Source organism: Phacochoerus africanus, unplaced genomic scaffold (assembly GCF_016906955.1).
Source record: "Phacochoerus africanus isolate WHEZ1 unplaced genomic scaffold, ROS_Pafr_v1 Scaffold_81, whole genome shotgun sequence".
Lineage (NCBI taxonomy): Eukaryota > Metazoa > Chordata > Mammalia > Artiodactyla > Suidae > Phacochoerus > Phacochoerus africanus.
The window spans coordinates 1,827-14,043 of NW_025927453.1; positions in this window are offsets into that span (position 1 = coordinate 1,827).

A 12,217-nucleotide genomic window follows, 5' to 3' on the forward strand; every position below is an offset into this window, starting at 1 on the left:
CCAGATGGGCACGAGGGCCCTTTTATCTCCAACGTGCTCTCATGTTCCTATTGCATCCGGGCCAGCTGATTCTGGAGGAGAACTTACATCAAACTCAAGCAATGGTGACGGCAGTGATAGCTATACTGACCATTTACTGAGTGCCAACTCTAGATGAAGTGCATTATAACTTTACTTATTTTAATCCTTTTGATAGGTTTAACTGATCATCCCTAATTTACAGATGAGGAGACTGAGGGTCAGAGATGTCAGAAACAGGCCCAAGATCACACAGCCAAATGGAAGCAAACCCAGAGGGATATGATTTCCAAGGCCATGCTCATGTGCCCACCGTGCTAAATTTGGAGGGAAGCTGGGGAAAGAAAGGAGGGCCAGGATAGTGAGAAATGGTCATTTAGGACTTGAGAAATGTATACACCCGGAAGAATGATCAGAGGTAAGTCAGTTGGGATGAGGAAGGGTGCTTAGAAGTCCAGGTGAATGAAGGCTCTGTCTTAGTCTCCATCACCTGGCTCCCAGCTCTAGGATGATGTGTTCCTTGCTTCTATGCACAGAATGCTGCCCTGGCAGGAGCTTGGCATGGGAGAGCTTGGCTTCGTACCCTGTCTTACTCCTAGAAGACACCCACACCTGAAGTCACTAAACCTTTCGGCTCTCTCTCTCTTTCTCTCTCTTTTTTTTTTTTGGTCTTTTGTCTTTTTTTGTTGTTGTTGCTATTTCTTGGGCTGCTCCCACGGCATATGGAGGTTCCCAGGCTAGGGGTTGAATCGGAGCTGTAGCCACCGGCCTACACCAGAGCCACAGCAACTCGGGATCCGAGCCGCATCTGCAACCTACACCACAGCTCACGGCAACGCCGGATCGTTAACCCACTGAGCAAGGGCAGGGACCGAACCCGCAACCTCATGGTTCCTAGTCAGATTAGTTAACCACTGCGCCACGACGGGAACTCCTCTCTCTTTCTCTTTAATGGCTGCGCCTGAAGCATATAGATGTTCCTGGGCTGGGGGCTGAATCAGAGCTGCAGCTGGGGCTTACCCCACAGCTGTAGAAACACCAGATTGGCAATGCCGGATCCTTAACCTGCTGAGTGAGGCCAGGGATTGAACCTGCATTCTCAGAGAAACAGCCTCGGATTCTTAGCCTGCAGAGTCCCAGGGGGAACACTATTGTTTGCCTTTTTTTAAAAAAAATCTCATCCTCTTCCTGGGTCTAAGTTTTTTTGATCTCTCTGAACTTGAACTTAAATTGCCAGACCCCCAGCCCAAGTCCTACCACATCCAGTACTTTTCTGGGGCTGCCTGAGTCTTGCTGTGCAGGAGGTGGGGCTTGCGGGAGTGTGAAATCATCACCAGCCATAATGCAAAAGAAAGAAAAATGGGTCTCTGAGGAATAAGCACGGATCCATCAAGCGTTATTCTAACCGGCTCAGGTGACTGAGACAGGTTGGCCAGTTACGAGGGAGGGCCTGGGTGCAGGCTGCCATCTATAGGGTCTAAAAGTCCTACAGCCTCTGGGGAAGGAAGTCAAGTCAGGTTTGCCAAGGCAGGTGCACAACGGCTTGGTGGAGCACAGGTGCGGGCTTTGGGACCAGGTGGATCTTGGTTTGGGTACTAACTGGAATATTGCGTCCCCTTTCTAGTTTCCACATAACAGCCCCAGGCAATAAAAGGAGGAAGACTGGGACCTCACAGGGTGGCTGGATACATTGGAAATAATCTTCAGGGCGGTCAAAGGTCCTTGGAGAAACAGAAAGGAGGCAGGGCCCAGTATCACTGTTCTGAGGGAAACAGGATGAGAAAGGCTTTTTTCTTCCCTTGAGTCCTCGAGCAGTCGTCACCATTCTTCATGCTGTTTTGCTTGTCCAAAAATTAGGGCCATGACCATGTGGTGAGCAAAACCTGACAATACTCACTGGACACCAAAATTCAGAATGAAGTAAGTCTCTGGAACAGAAAACTAGCTTCTGGAGTCTGCTGGAACACACCACCCAGAGCTTCAGCGGAGAAGTCATACAGCTTTTTATATGGGGAATTTTTCTTTTCCCTTTTATGGCCACATTTGCAGCATATGGAAGTTCCTGGGTGAGGGGTAGAATCGGAAGCAGCTGAGGCCTGTGCCACGGCCACGATCTGAGCCGCATTTTGTGACCTAAGCCACATCTTGAAGCAATGCCAGTTCTAATAGGGAACTCCTATATGGGGAAGGTATTTTTTTTTTTTTTTTCAGGGTCACACCTGAAGCATATGGAGGTTCCCAGGCTAGGGGTTTAATTGGAGTTGCAGCTGCCGGCCTACACCACAGCCACAGCAACGCCGGATCAGAGCCATGTCTGTGACCTACACCACAGCTCACTGCAATGCTGGATCCTTAACCCACTGAGCAAGGCCAGGGATTGAACCTAGGTCCCCATGGATGCTAGCTGGGTTCATTACTGCTGAGCCACAATGGGATCTCTGGGAATTTTTAAAACCTGCCTTTTCCCCACTTCAAAATACAGATCCAGTTATTGCGTGACAATCACTATTATCCAAGAAAATAAAGGAAAAATTGGTCAAAATCAGGAAAAGGAAAGGACAAATCAGTCATAGCAAAAAATGTCACCTGTGAAGTGGCGTGGGGTGGTGGCGTGTAGGAAGAGAAATGGATCTACCATTCATGCTGGTGACTGTGTCCTGGGTAAGGGCTTTGTCCCAGAATTGTGTTCAGCAGCACCCCCTTTGATTCTCAGAGTTGTCCTTGTGTGGATGAGAAGCTCTTTGGTTGCCTAGTAGTCACAGGGAATCTAGAATATCACTTACACACTTACGTGATGGGAGGGGAGAAACTGCATGCTATTTGGGCCACAAAGCCCTGAATTATTACAGGCAGGTGGACACTTAGTGAAGGAAATTCTAGAACTTTGTTCTCTAAGCCAGGGTGCTCTTCCTCTTATTTTTACTAAGCCCTCTCTTTTTTAAAACTTAAAAAAATTCTTATATATAATGATTTTTATTTTTTTCCATTATAGCCGGTTTACAGTGTTCTGTCAATTTTCTACTGTACAGCAAGGTGACCCAGATATACATACATGTATAGATTCTTTTTTCACACATTATCATGCATCATCATAAGTGATCAGACACAGTTCCCAGAGCTACACAGCAGGATCTCATTGCTCATCCTTTCCAAAGGCAATAGTCTGCATCTATGAACCCCAAGCTCCCAGTCCATCCCACTCTCTCCCCTTCCCCCTTGGCAACCACAAGTCCATTCTCCAAGTCCATGATTTTCTTTCAAGCCCTCTAATTTTTACTGAAGCCCATCTGCTGGCTGGTGAAATGCAAGTGGAGAAAATAGGAGGATACAGGGTGAGGCAGGGAGGGGAGAAAAAGCCCAAGAAGTCATGGGATCCTCAGTCCATTTTATACCATGAAATCACACGGGGAAATGGACTCAGTGACTGTGCTCGTCTGCCACAGCTCTGTTTGTCTTTCTGGAAGGCAGAAGTCCTGCTTTGGGAGTGGACAGCATTGGTCAGCAGCCTGGCTTGGCCTGACTCGGCCTGACTCAGTGGCCCCTCTGCACAGTTCCCTGTCCTGGGGTTCCCACGAAGCGTCTTCAAGATACATGCCAGTTTCTGACTGTTGTAGACAAGACCACCTCAGTGTTTGGTATTTGTCTGTGTTCCACTGGCAGTCAAGATGTGTATGTGTGTGTGTCTGGTGGGCGGTGTGGGTGAACCACCCTAATCCAGGAAAAGCACACAGGCAACCCCCCCCCCAACTCGGGCGGCACCCAGCTGGCCCCCTGTGTTCTATTTTAAAAGTTCCAACGTAGTCTGATCTGAGGTCTGTCCATTTCATCCCTTCCTTGTTTACTGGAACATTGGGTCACTGCAGTGCAGCTGGAACACAATCTCTGGGCGATTCAGCAAGGCCAAGGCGGGCCATACAAGGCGTCACATCATTGCACTGTTTTTCCTCCCCTCCCACTGAGTTTTCTTGGAAGTTCTGAGCCAGGCTCAGTGTGTATCTCCAGAAATGCATTCCACATTCCCAGCTGCTTACAACTCAGCAAGTCTCACTGTCCCTCCTTTTAAAATCCACGTGCCCTGAAGGGTTAGAGAGAAAGAAGCCCACACCAAGGGTTGTCCCAGGCTCCCGGTGTGTTTGCTACTGCCTGCTGCACAGAGTTCCGACAGGGTCCTCCCTTAACAAGCAAAGAGGAAAATCATCTCTGTTGCGATGCCAGTGTGACTCGGCAAAGTTGCATCTAGCGTGTGCGTCTATCCTGGCTGAGGGGGGCTGAGAGAGGCTTTGCTGCCCTTTTCCCCATTGAATACGAGTTTCTCGTGACTTTCCACCACCCTGAACTCACAATGATCCATCAAGGACCTTCTCCTATTTCCCTCCCCGCACCATCCTAATTTCCTCCCTTCAGTGGTTTCTCTCCTCGTCATGATCACTTTATCCCTTCCTGGACCAGAGGAAATAATGAGAGGCAGGTGAGAAATAGCCAAACACATCAAAAATCCTATCTGTCTCACTGAGGGTGAAAATGGTGCCTCTGTCTTTTACATTTGTACTTGCTGTTGAATTATCCATTGATTCCTTAGGATGGAGCGCCGGTTCTCCGAGTGTGATCCCCTGACCTGCAGCATCAGCCTCACTTGGGAACTTGTTGGAAGTGCATGGTCTCAAGCCCTAGCCCAGACCTTTTGACTCAAAGCCTCTTGGGCTGGACAGGCCAGCAATCTGAGTTTTCACAAGCCCTCCGGGTGACTCTGATGTGTGCACGTTTGCGAACCCTTAGGGTAGAGGGCTCTCCGTGGAGATGGGGGGAGGGGAGGCTTGAGGTTTCCCTCTGCGCTCAGATGTTAGTATCAGTGGAGGGGAACAGAGCCTGTGCCTGCTCCTTAGGGCTGGCTCAGGCCCCTTGCCTTTCAAGCTGGGGCAGGTGTAAGAGTGAATGTGAGGAGAAGGACTGAGAAGCCATGGTGACCCTATCAGATGCCCTCCGTGAGCTGGCTCTATGTACCACCCTTTGGATGGGAATCTAGAGCTTCCTGATCATCTCTCAGACCAAGTCATGTAATGGTTTAGATTACATCACTCCACTTCTCATCTGCTCTCAGGTCACTAAGCCAATCACTAGATACAGATGGAAATTGTAGAGTTTATTCCTTTTATTTTTTATTAGACTAAATTGAACAAACAACCAGAAATGTGCTCTTCATCTTGTCAATGCTTTCCTTTCTATACTCTGAAGAGCCCCCAAGATTATTAAGAGGTATTGAGATCTATGAGGCTAGACACGTGATATCCAATTTGCATTTCCTAGCCATATGTGGCTACCGAACAATTGATATGTGGGTAGTCTGAGCTGAGACATGCTCAGAGTATCCCTACACAGCATATTGCAAAGGTATAGTCCAAAAAAAGGATAATTATTTCATTAATACTTTTAATATTGGTTTCATGTTGAAAGTATAACACTTAGAATGTATTGGGTTACATAAACTGTATTAACGTTATTATTATTATTTTTTTTTTCCATGCTCATGGCATGTGGAAGTTCTCAGACCAAGGATCAAAACTGTGTCACAGCAGCGACCCTAGCTGCTGCAGGGACAATGCCAGATCCTTAACCTTCCGCACCACAAAAGAACTCCAACATTAATTTCATCTATTTATTTTCACCTTCTAAATTGTGGCTATTGGAAAAATTAAAAATTACCAATACAGCTCATATTTGTGACTCACATTTTATTTCTGTGGGAAAGCGCTGGTCTGGATAGTCAGGGACTCTAGTCAAGCAGGATTTTGAATAAGACAAGTGGATAGGCCAGGAGCAAATACAAGGGAGCAGGTGTGAACTATAGCATGTAGAGCGTGTTGAGGTAAAGCAGTGTAGCCTAAAGCATGATAGCGGATCCCCTGAACTTTGGAGCTAGACATACTAGGGTTGAATCTAGACTCTGCCACTTACTGGGACAAGAAACTTAAGCTCTTTGAATTTCAGTTTTCGCCTCTGTAAAATGATGGTCTTGGCCCTAAAGAGGTTTTGTGAGAATTAGTTAAGATAATGAACATAAAAGGCTGACTACTAGTCCCAGCAATTAATAAGTACTCAATAAATTTATTTATATTTTTACTCAATAAGCATGAATTCTTGTTAAATAAGAAGAAATTCTATTACTAGATTGTATTAGATACTGATTATGGAACCTTCGTTTTGGAGGATCCTTAACATTTAGATGGATCTCCTCTATCTGGAATGGTTTGTGTATCATCCTACCCAAAATATCAGGTGAATGTCTTAATTTTTCAGTGCCTCCTCTGCTGAAAATCCACAGCCAGGCATGGACCCCTCCCCACCACCTCCTACTATGGTACTTAAAGACCTCACCATGAAAAACTGGATTGCATAAAGGACTGCTCCTGGACAGAGACCCCTGGCTTGTTATATTTGCAAAACTGGACAGTTTTCATGGCATAGATTGGATGGACTCTGTCAGTGACAGGAGGCAATGTCCCTCCTGAAGGAGGGGAAGGGAGTCTCTTCACTAGCAAATACTCCAGGTGAGCAAAGTCAGGGTTGGGTGGATAATGGGAAGGCAACACTATGCTCCTGGCTTTAAGATTTATGGATGGGCCCTGAAAGAAGTGTTTTAGCCTTTCTGTCCGTAAGAGCACAGAACATCTAGTTTAGATGTCCCCAAAGAGAAGGCAGATCTCTCACAAGTTTACATGGAGGCAGGGATGAGATAAAAGGGTGAAAAAGAGTGGAAAAAACAAACAAGCTGAAAAAGGTGCTGCCTGGCTCTACATTTAAAGACCCTAAGAGTGTCCAGGCCTAATAGCATATCTCTAAGTGTAAAGTCTCTGGGATCCCAGCAGACTGATACTGTGATAAAACTCTGTCACAATTTCTCAGCCATTGGGGGAAAAAAAAAAAGATCCTGTGATTCCAACCATGGATACTGCTACTCAAAACAACTACAAGAAAGAGGAAGTAGAGACCACGCAAGGTATTTCCATGTAAGACTGTTCAACCTTGAGAAAAGAAGCAAAATTCGGAAATGGGGGTCCTTGGCTGGAGAATGGGTTAAAGAGTCTCTGGTCTCTTTCTGAATTGTGCTACTTAATTTATCATCACCACCATCATCATCATCTTTGTTGTCATCATCTCCATCAACCGTGCTTCCTACATGCCAGAAGTGTTGTGTTCCCTGGTTGATCTCATTTAATTCGTCTGACAGCAATATGAGGTAAGCACTCTCATTATGCCATCTTTATGAATGAGGAAACCGAAGCTTAGGAACATTAAGTGAGTTGCTCAAGGTTCAACACACCCCTGTTGTGGACTGGCTGGAACTTCCATGCTTAATACACAGAAAGGCAAATTGAAAGTGCCATATTACAAATCACCAAGGGAATCCTTAGATCAGAAGTTCTCAGCCTATATCCAACCTAAAATCTCTTTTATAAGAAATGTTTTATGTCAACATATTTACTATCCTGAAATGAAATTTGCAGATTATATAACCAACCAACTCAACACACTATATATATATATACTATATTGCAGATTATATAACCAACCAACTCAACACACTATATTTGAAAACCGATATTTAGTCAATTGTAAAGAGACGTGACATGAAGGTGTATTGTAACAACGTAGTATATATTATAATATCTAAACATTCAAGCACAGTGAGATGCTTATTTCTATATATAGAATCACCATGGAAACCACAGCCACAAATCCTGACAGCTCAAATATCACAAGTAGTGCTGATAATTGATGGCATGACTATCTGACAAGGTAATTAACGCCTACTAAATTTCTAAATATAATAAAGTACAATTTTACCTTGATTTAGATATTGATTACATTCTGGGAAAATTCCATGTGTATTAATTAAAAACATGCAAATAATACTTTGTGTTTATATGCAAAGTGGAGTTAAGTTCCAGATCATGTATGTATTTCTACTGTATCAAAATCTGGCAGGACACTTTTTATTGGTAGGAAATTTTTCTAGGCACTATAAGACGTGATGACATCAAATCCATATCTCTACCATGAAAAATGCCAGTAATATTTCTGCTTCAATTATTGGGCCACCAGAGACACGTAAATTGTCAAAACACCTTAGCACAATATTGCTCAACCCTGACTGCACATGAAATTGCCTGAAGAGCTTTAACTCAAAGATTCACACATGGGCAACATCTGCAGAGCCTCCGAGGTAATTGATCAGGGGCTCTGCCTGGACATTAGGGGCTTTTAAAAACTGCTTAGTGGATTCTAAGTAGTGGCCAAGGTTGAGAACCATACATTAAGGGAGGTTCTGCCCCTTTGAGCATCATTGCCTTAGCTGAGTCAGATAACCAGGACATTGAGCTGGTAGACTTGCTTTCTTTCTGCCTCTTGGAGCTATTTCCTGTCAGATGGAGTCCAAGGGCCTCCTAAATTAAGGAGAAACCTCTCTAGTTATAACTTGGGATGGGGGTGTGTGGCTCTCGGATCTGAAAAATCAAAGACCTACTTTCAAAAATCCCAAGAGTTGAGTAAAGGATTATTCACTTCCAAATTGATAATGAACAAAAAAAAATGCAGTTTAACCACATAAAAAACAAATCAACCAGTGATTGCCTAAATACTGCCTACTTAGGAAATAAACTTGTACTATATTGTAGCCAAGCACCTTCTAGGACCCCTAGTCATCCCTCTGTAGGCTTCACTTTGGAGGAAAAATAAATTTAGAATCACTCTTTGGTTGTCTGCGGAACCCTTAAATCAGGATGGTAGATACATTTGTATCCAGCACTAACTCTACATGAATCAGATTTGTTTGCCTGGAAAGCACTTTGAAGCCCAGTCGAGGCTAATTGAAGAGTGCTATGGTGGGTTGGTTAGTGATACTTGCCGTGGGCAAGGATGGGGAGAGGAAAGGAAGTGTCCTATTCTTCCCTGAGGTTGTCCTGAGGGAGGAGGCACATTTCTCAAAAGTAACAAGTGAGTGTTTCAATCCCGGTCAACCTTTGGAACCTGACTGGATTTTATTGCCATCATCATTCAGTGAGTTTCCATTTGTTGAGGTACAGTTGTGCATTTGGCACTCATTACCTCATTTATCTTTACACCAACTCTACAAGTTAGGCCTTTTCATCACAGCCTGTGATCCCACAGCTGGTGGAAGGAACACATCATCCAATCGGCAGCTGCTTAATGCTAATATCCACAGGGCAATAAATAATAAGGAGTGAAATATGGCTTCTGACCTTCCTCCAAAGCTCTAATATTCTTTATCCTGCATCCACATCCCCAAGATTCTTGCTCAAAGATTCAGCAAATACCAAATAATAATATACATACATATTTTTCAGTATTTTCCTCTTATTTCCTGGTACTGGATCCTGTTCATGTATTTAAACAAAAAAATTTAAATATGTAGCAGGTATCTTTGTGTTAATGAAACTTTCTTTGCTTTGTATTTTTTCTCGTCCTTTTAAAAATGTTTTTCTGCAACAGTATAGTATAATAGAGGGAATCCAACTCAGTGTCATAATTAAGCACCTAGAAAGGTATTGGCATGTAATAGACGTTTAATAAATATTTGGAATGATTCTATCAATGCAATTGACAATTTTGTCCAAGAACAATGTTTTGGTGAAACTTTGGTGAAATCTAACTCATCAATTTTTCCTTTTCTGGTTTATTTTTGTGTGTGTTAAATCTAAGAAACTTTGGCCTTACCTAAGGTCACAAAAATTTTCACCTGTTTTCTTCTAGAAGTTTTATAGCTTTGACATTTAAGTCTATGATCCACTTAATTGACATTAAGATTTGTGTAGAGCTTAAGATCATATTTCTAAACACATCTTCATCTGCTTCGCATGGAAGAGGCAGGTGAAACAGTTTAAGAGTATGGATGTAATACTTCCTATCTTAAAATATAGTCCAAAAGTTGTTTTTCCAGAAAAAAAAGTCTCACAGCAATGTCATATTTAGCATTTGACTCTTTCTCCCAAAAAAAAGTCCCTTCTTCCCCCAACTCTCCCCCCCTTCTAAAGTGTCAAAAAAATAGAAAACTCTTTTTATTTCAGAATAACAATGTTAAAATGCAGTAAAGGAAGTCAACATTTTCTACCTTTAACCAGGTAACAGCCCTGAGCAGCACTCTTTAAATCCTACATTGCCTGCAAAATAATCTTTGACTCGGGGCTCAAGGAACAGACCACCAACAGGAGGCTGAGGCCCATGGTAGGAAAGGAGAGAGGTCAAGGGTCCATTCATTCTTCTGGTCAACCTCTAGCTATTCCAACTTTGAGCTGTACAACTGCCTGAGCAAGACCTCTGCATTTAGGGACTTTTGGGGAAGTCAGGGGGAGGGGATAGCCTGAGAAGAAGCTTATCTTCTGAATTCATACAGCTCCTGAGAAGACTTGATTTCATAGCTGGAGTGGCAGCCAAGCTTTCTACCTGCTCATAATTCCAATTGCATGTTTATACCATTTATTTTTTTTTAATCCCTCTGACAGTCTGGGATGGGCTAAGCAAAAGGAAAGGGACTCTGTTAGATCTTCATTAGATATATGGAAAAACACTTGCTTCTCACTGTTGGGTTTGTGTCCTTTATGTTTGTTTCACAACCTCACACTCACTGTACTGGCAGGAAGGATATCCCCTGACCTTTCACATCCTACTTAACTACTGGCCAAAATCCAACCCAAGTCTTAGTCTATGAGTCTAACTACTAAGGCATTCTTAGTGATCTCTCTTTTATCTAGCCTTAAAAAAAAGACCACTGATACGGGTAATAGCCAGGAGCTAGGAGAGATGCTGGGGGTATATTAAAAAATGAGACACAATTCACACCTGTCAGGGAGCTTCCAGCCCAGTGAAGGGGTCAGATGCAGTAACAGCTTATGCTAACAACAGTGCTGTGATAAAAGATGTTCAGAGACAGTTCTGGAAGCACAAACGTAAGACAGCTAATACAGACCAGGCTAATACAGACCAGGTAATACAGACCAGGCTAAGCCAGAGTGTAATATGGACTCAGGAAAGAATTTCTGGAGGAGGCAATACAGACCAGCTAATACAGACCAGGCTAATACAGACCAGCTAATACAGACCAGGCTAAGCCAGAGTGTAATATGGACTCAGGAAAGAATTTCTGGAGGAGGCAATAGCTTTTTTGACTTTGAGATTAACTTGGTATCACGTAGGAAAGGATGGTTGCAGGCAAATCTGTCAAAAGCACAGAGGCATGGGAAATCTGGAAAACTCCAGGTAGTTTAGTAGCCCTCTCAACTCACTTTTGACTGGTTTCCTTTGATTTTGTTCAGAGGAAAGCTAGGAGGGCACTCTGATGACGACACATGATTCCTCACCTCACTGTCCCAAGCACATCAATTCCTTGTCCCCTGACTCAGTTATACAAAACTGTGCAGCGAGGTGGACACATGTGCTCACATTTTAGAAAGCAATTTAGAAATCTTCAGCAGTTACCTAAGCATGTCCTTGGGGGATATCCTTCCCCTCTCTCAGCAGCTTATCACAGAACCTCGGGTGAGGTCCACTCCTGGAGGAATTCTGGCAATTCTGTCCCTATGCCTTGTTAGATTTCTAGCGATGTGTTAGAAAGCCTTAGAGATTGGCTCCCTGAGAGGACTGGTCAGCAGTGGCTAAAATATAGAATGTAAGGGAGAAGAGGCAAGAAATGCGGCTAGGTGGAATAGGAGGCTATGCAAATCTTTGACAGCTTATGGAAGGAGCCAAAGAAAGATTACACTGTTGACATATAAACTGAGCCATACAAATGAAAACTTGCTTATTCCTAATTGCTCTAGGATACAGGCTGGTCCCTCCGATGGAATTATACATATGTTTTCCTTTTTTATCTTTTTGGCCGTGCCTGTGGCATGCAGACATTCCCAAGCCAGGAATCAAACCTGTGTCACGACAGCCACCCGAGCCACAGAATTGACAACTCTGGATCCTTAACTCACTGTGCCACAAGGGAGCTCCCTGTACATACATTTTCTGAGGGCAACAGTCCTGCCCAATATCTCCTTGTGTCCTCTATGATCACAGAACTGTGTCAGGCACACAGGAAGTAATGAAAAATACGTTGGTATTAAGTGGATCTGAATGGGCTAACCAAAGAGGGTAGGTAGATTTTTAGATTTGCATAGAGCCATATTTTTAGAAGGCAGGG